This window comes from Anguilla rostrata, chromosome 9 (genome assembly GCF_018555375.3).
Source record: "Anguilla rostrata isolate EN2019 chromosome 9, ASM1855537v3, whole genome shotgun sequence".
Lineage (NCBI taxonomy): Eukaryota > Metazoa > Chordata > Actinopteri > Anguilliformes > Anguillidae > Anguilla > Anguilla rostrata.
Window position 1 is genome coordinate 740,545 of NC_057941.1, and position 6,956 is coordinate 747,500.

Genomic DNA, 6,956 nt, shown 5'->3' on the forward strand with positions numbered 1-6,956 from the left:
GGCGAGGAGGGGGTTTGATCAGGGGGGGCGGCGAGGCGGGGGTTTGATCAGGGGGGGCGGAGAGGCGGGGGTTTGATCAGGAGGGTGTGTGAACGCGGGCCACTCTCCGCTCCCTCGCTCGCTGTGGAGTCAGCGCTCCCCCACACACAGCCCCCCCCCCCCGTACACAGTGCTCCCCCAGCTTACAGCCCGCCCAGCACACTCCACCCCCCCGCACCCCCCGCACCCCCCCAGCACGCAGGCAGCGCAGATCGATACTGCTGCTCAAACCCGGCAGAGAGTCAGGCAGGGCATTCCCCTGGTAAATGAGCAGGGTAAAAATCTATTACCCCAGCCGGGGAAAAGCCAAACTCCAAAGGAAAGAGCAGATCATATGAGGCCGGGCAATAAAAACCAGAGCCAAATAAATATGGATTACTGGAAAATATGGATTACTGGAGAAGGAGCTCAAGTGGGTTCTGATTGGTGAAAAGGTGCTGAAATGCTTTCTGATTGGTGCTCTGCAGTCGGGTCGAAAGGTTAGGCAGTGTTTGAGGATGTGTCGAGAGGTGAGCCTTCCAAAATTAGCCAGCTTGACAGCCACAGAGAGGTCATGCCAACACAGCATGGCAACTGTGCCCTGTGACCACATGGAGTTGGCCTCTCGACAACTCTGAGCATTACAGCAACTCTGAGCCCCACAGCAACTTGAGCATTCAGCAAGTCTGAGCCCCAAAAAGCAACTCTGATCCTACAGCAACGTGAGCCTACAGCACTCTGAGCATTAGCACTCTGAGCATTACAGCAACTCTGAGCCTTACAGCAACTCTGAGCCTTACAGCAACTCTGAGCCTTACAGCAACTCTGAGCCTTACAGCAACTCTGAGCATTACAGCAACTCTGAGCCCCACAGCAACTCTGAGCCTTACAGCAACTCTGAGCCTTACAGCAACTCTGAGCCTTACAGCAACTCTGAGCCTTACAGCAACTCTGAGCATTACAGCAACTCTGAGCCTTACAGCAACTCTGAACCCAGCAGCAACTCTGAGCCCCACAGCAACTCTGATCCTTACAGCAACTATGATCCCCACAGCAACTCTGAGCCCCACAGCAACTCTGAACCTTACAGCAACTCTGAACCCCACAGCAACTCTGAACCTTACAGCAACTCTGAGCCCCACAGCAACTCTGATCCTTACAGCTACTCTGAACCCCACAGCAACTCTGAGCCCCACAGCAACTCTGAGCCTTACAGCAACTCTGAGCCTTACAGCAACTCTGATCCTTACAGCAACTCTGAGCCTTACAGCTACTCTGAACCCCACAGCAACTCTGAACCTTACAGCAACTCTGACCCCACGACTGAACACCACTCTACTTAGCTACTCTGAGAGGAACATGGAGGAGGGGCTGCAGTACTGAGAGGAGTGTGGGGGAGGGGCTGGGGAGACTTACCTTTAGGGGTACACTTATTTGGGGTGCCTAGAGTGAAGGGGATTGGGAGGCCCCCGGAGGGGAGGGGATTACAACTTCATCCGCAGCTAATGAGGGCACTCAGCACCCCGACCCGCGGATCAATGGCCAGGGGCCAGTACGGCCTTGCTCGGGCAGATTGGAGAGAGGGGAGGGGCCAGTAAGGCCTCGCTCGTCAGGAGGCAGTAAGCCTCGTCGAGAGAGGGAGGGGCCAGTAAGGCCTCTCTCGAGCAGAGTGCAGTGGCCGCGGTAGAGGGGAGGGCCAGTAAGGCCTCGCTCTGCAGGAGGGCCAGTAGGCTCTGGCGAGGGGAGGGGCCAGTAAGGCCTCGCTCAGGCAGATTGGCGGGAGGGGAGAGTGGTCTGCTCTGTGTGTGACGTGCGTGCGTGTGTGTGTGTATGTGTGCGTGCGTGTGTGTGTGCGTGTGTGTGTGTGTGTGTGTGCATGTGCGTGTGTGTGGATGTGCGTGTGTGGATGTGCGTGTGTGCGCGTGTGCGTGTCCGAGCGTGCGTGCGTGTGTGCATGCGTGTGTGCGTGTGTGTATGTGCATGTGCATGTGCGTATGTGTATGTGTGTGTGTGTGTGTGTGTATGTAGATGTCTCTTTTTCCTGACCTGTTTTATTTCTCAGTGTCAATCCCTGATAATCTCGGGGCAGAACTCCATGATAAGTCATTAATCCTGAGCAGCGCGCGTGTGGCCAGGCTGGTGCTTGGGCAAACACCATCTTGATATGGTAAATAGCTGCAGCACTGAGAACCGTGCACAGAAAGCTGGGAGCTGGAACCAGCAGCATGGGGTTAAATTCTTTCAGATCATGTACACATAATAGGACCCATTAATATTCATGGTTTCAGGTACAGCGAAGGTTAAATTTTACTTACTTTTCAAATCTCATTACTAATACATGACGCCAATAAGAATATTCAAAGCTGCCGGGTGACTAAAGGTTGATGAGATCTCTACCTTCCCACTGACATTTAAACACATTACCATTTCAGCCCCTTCCCTCCCAATCGCAAGGAGGGAATAAATTGCTGGCTAATCACGGCTCACCCCGGCCTGCGGCAGGCTTCGGCCTGAATTGGGATATTTTTCACAGCCCCCATTAAGACCCCGACTGCCTTCGTGCCCCCCCTCCCCCCCCCCCCCCGAAAAGCCCACATATCCGAAGCTGGAGGATCTACTGCACAGGGGGGCGTTTGGGCCGGAAAAACGGACAGAGACAGAAGCAGATGAGCAGGTTTGTACCGTGCAGCCGTAGATAGATAAGAATCACTCGCACACGCTGCGTTTCTGTTTGTGAGTTCCTGCGTTTCTGTTTGTGAGTTCCTGCGTTTCTGTTTGTGAGTTCCTGCGTTTCTGTTTGTGAGTTCCTGCGTTTCTGTTTGTGAGTTCCTGGTTCTGTTGTGATTCTCGTTCTGTTGGAGTCCTGCAGATTATTCTTATAAATTCATGAGCAAGTTGCATTAAGAAATTCGCTAGATGAATACCGCTTTGGAAATCGCTTCTTCAGAAGAACGAGGCTCCTGTGGCATAAGAGCCAGCTGGAGCAGCGTGGAGGAGGTGTATCTTCGGACGGGGGCTCGGTGTCTGTCTGTGGGTCTCCGGACTGCAGAAGCAGGGCGATGTGCTGCCCGGGCATCAGCTGGGGGGTTTGGACGTACGTTGCCCGCGCACCCCCCTCCTGCTCGGCTTCAGTCTGCAGCGCCCCAGTCACTGCAAGTCAGTCACGTTGGAGCAGCACCGTGAGCCGTTTCACTAAAGCTTCAGCCCCTGAGTCACGTCCACTAACGCCTCTGAGTCAGTTCACTAAAGCAAGCGCTCTGAGTCAGAAGTTTTCTGGGAGCTGGAAGGTGGTAGGGTGGGGGGGATGGGGTGGAGGGGGGGTGTTTAGATTTGTCCCCAAGTGGAGCCTTTCATTTAAGCTTAATTTAGAGCCGATCAAAGGGAAGCTCTAATATTATCTAAAGTCCTTAGATACTGAGTGAAGTTTGTGAGGGGGTCTCAGGATGAGATATCCCATTGCCCCTTTTCCTAAAACCCCCCCCCGCCCCCATCCACCTCCCCTCACCCCGTTTTAATCCCCCTAAGGCAGTTTGTCACTAAATAATATCTGCAAATTGACAGGCCAGTCTTTAAGCCTTTAAAGTAACCAGCGGATAAATTTTTCATCTTTTCTTTTCTGTGAATGATACTCCCAGGTCCGCCCAGCCCCTGTCCCAGACGGGCCCCCCCACACGCTCTGGATTCATCCTAAACGCAGCTAAACGGCTCTCACCACAAATAATGCATAAACAGCTGTTTTGCCCAAGTAAGTTATCCTGTTAAAAGATTCAGAACCCTCTCCCTCACTCTCACTCTCTCACCATTAATTCATCAATTTCTTATGATAGCAACAGTTCTTTTCGGCGCGGGTGTTTAAGCACCAATTAAGGGAGGGATCTCCTGGACTTCCTGCCCAACCGCCGCCCCTCTACACGCACCCCTCCCACGGTCACCCCCCTCCCCCCCCAAAGTCCCTACGCCTCCACTCCTACGTGCCCCCAAATCAGGGCCCCAGTGTGGAGGTTTCCAAATCGCTCTCCTTTATTAACTTTTTAGCACTCTAAATATTTTATTTAAGATAATTACTAATCAAAAGAAAGGAAGCAGACATCAAGTCAATCAAAAGGACTTTTTATGACCAAGTTCCCCAGGCCGGGGACAGTTTTCGGGCTGGTGTAAACAGCGTGGTGAGCGGGGGGCCCGTCCTGGGCGGGCCGGGCTGTCCCGGGGTCCTGCAGGGGCTGGGGGGGCCCCAGACCAGGGCCTCGATTCACTCAGATGTTCCACCATCGCCCCTGTCTCCAAATGGCCGGCCTGGGACGCGAGCTGATTTATACATGTCAGAAGATCTGTGGTCTGAACCCATGGGGAGGGAGCGAGCCTGTCAGCAGCGCTGGACTTATGATTTATAATTTAAAAATGGACAGAAAGCAGAAAGGTCAGCACTTTATTTTTGAAGTCTGGCCACTTAATTAAAATGAGTTCAGACGTGAGTGACTGGCTCTGATTCTGGGCAGCGGGGGGCTGGAGGCTGGGGGCCGGGCGGAGAACCGCTAGCGCTGCTAGAATGAGAAACATCGCCGCTCACTTTCACCCGCTCTACCAGGGAAACCTGCGCTCTGTCCACTAGAGTCTCTCACTTTCACCCGCTCTACCAGGGCAAACCTGCGCTCTGTCCACTAGAGTCTCTCACTTTCACCCGCTCTACCAGGGCAAACCTGCGCTCTGTCCACTAGAGTCTCTCACTTTCACCCGCTCTACCAGGGCAAACCTGCGCTCTGTCCACTAGAGTCTCTCACTTTCACCAGTCTACCAGGGCAAACCTGCGCTCTGTCCACTAGAGTCTCTCACTTTCACCCGCTCTACCAGGGCAAACCTGCGCTCTGTCCACTAGAGTCTCTCACTTTCACCCGCTCTACCAGGGCAAACCTGCGCTCTGTCCACTAGAGTCTCTCACTTTCACCGCTCTACCAGGGCAAACCTGCGCTCTGTCCACTAGAGTCTCTCACTTTCACCCGCTCTACCAGGGCAAACCTGCGCTCTGTCCAATAGAGTCTCTCACTTTCACCGCTCTACCAGGGAAAACCTGCGCTCTGTCCACTAGAGTCTCTCTCTTTCACCGCTCTACCAGGGCAAACCTGCGCTCTGTCCACTAGAGTCTCTCACTTTCACCGCTCTACCAGGGCAAACCTGCGCTCTGTCCACTAGAGTCTCTCACTTTCACCCGCTCTACCAGGGCAAACCTGCGCTCTGTCCACTAGAGTCTCTCTCTTTCACCGCTCTACCAGGGCAAACCTGCGCTCTGTCCACTAGAGTCTCTCACTTTCACCCGCTCTACCAGGGCAAACCTGCGCTCTGTCCAATAGAGTCTCTCACTTTCACCCGCTCTACCAGGGCAAACCTGCGCTCTGTCCACTAGAGTCTCTCACTTTCACCCGCTCTACCAGGGAAAACCTGCGCTCCGTCCACTATAGTTTCTCACTTTCACCCGCTCTACCAGGGCAAACCTGCGCTCTGTCCACTAGAGTCTCTCATTTTCACCCGCTCTACCAGGGAAAATCTGCGCTCTGTCCACTAGAGTCTCTCACTTTCACCGCTCTACCAGGGAAAACCTGCGCTCTGTCCACTAGAGTCTCTCATTTTCACCCGCTCTACCTGGGCAAACCTGCGCTCTGTCCACTAGAGTCTCTCATTTCCACCTGCTCTACCTGGGCAAACCTGCGCTCTGTCCACTAGAGTCTCTCATTTTCACCCGCTCTACCAGGGCAAACCTGCGCTCTGTCCACTAGAGTCTCTCACTTTCACCCGCTCTACCAGGGCAAACCTGCGCTCTGTCCACTAGAGTCTCTCACTTTCACCCGCTCTACCAGGGAAAACCTGCGCTCTGTCCACTAGAGTCTCTCACTTTCACCCGCTCTACCAGGGCAAACCTGCGCTCTGTCCACTAGAGTCTCTCACTTTCACCGCTCTACCAGGGCAAACCTGCGCTCTGTCCACTAGAGTCTCTGAGACTCACAGATCTGATACTCAGTCTCAGATAGTCTCTGGTTTTTGGGTAAACAGGGTCAGGCCAGCCTGTGCTGCTGGGTCTTGCACAGATCTCTCAATCACCGCTACCAGGCAAACCTGGCTCGTCCTAGTTCTCACTTTCACCTCTACCAGGGGCTTCATATTCTGCGCTCTGTTACTTCACTTCTAAGATGGTCTCGGTCCCCCCCTCTGCCATCTTCTGTCTCACCGCTCTACCAGGCAAACTGCGCTCTGTCACTAGAGTCTCTCACTTCACCGTTCCGGCAACTGGCTCTGTCACTGAGCGATCAGATCGATATCAAGCTCTAAGTCACAGATCTGTATCAGTCTCAGATAGTCTCTGGTTTTTGGGTAAACAGGGTCAGGCCAGCCTGTGCTGCTGGGTCTTGCACAGTTTTACAGAACACTTGACCGAGAGCACAGAGCTGCGCCTTCTCAAACCGGGCTTCTATTCTCCTTTATTATTAAATGTGTCGCTCTGCCATCTTGTTTTAATCCTTTCTGATGAATGGGATCTCACAGCCACGCAAGATTTTCGGGGGGGATGCACGCGGATGGACGGCCCTGTCTACGGGACCTCCACGGGGGCGGGCCGTGTCCCACCGCTCTACACGGGTTCCCCTCGCTCCTCCTGAACACCCCGTTCCCCCACACAGAACTAAAACAGCCTTTCTCTCATGTCAACAGCTCATTATCTCAATTACCAACCTAATCTCCATACCGTTTATTACATTAAAATAATTACCCTCTGATTTCCTTACTCGTGCTAATTAATTTGCTAAGCTTACTGCAGTTTTTATTTATTTATTTAATCCGTGATTAATTAGGATTTTTAATTTAAATTGGTAGTTGTTTCCGTGCTCATTAGCTGTAGCATATTAACTTCAGGGGCACAATATATCCTCCCGGCTGCCTGATGAAGGGGGAAG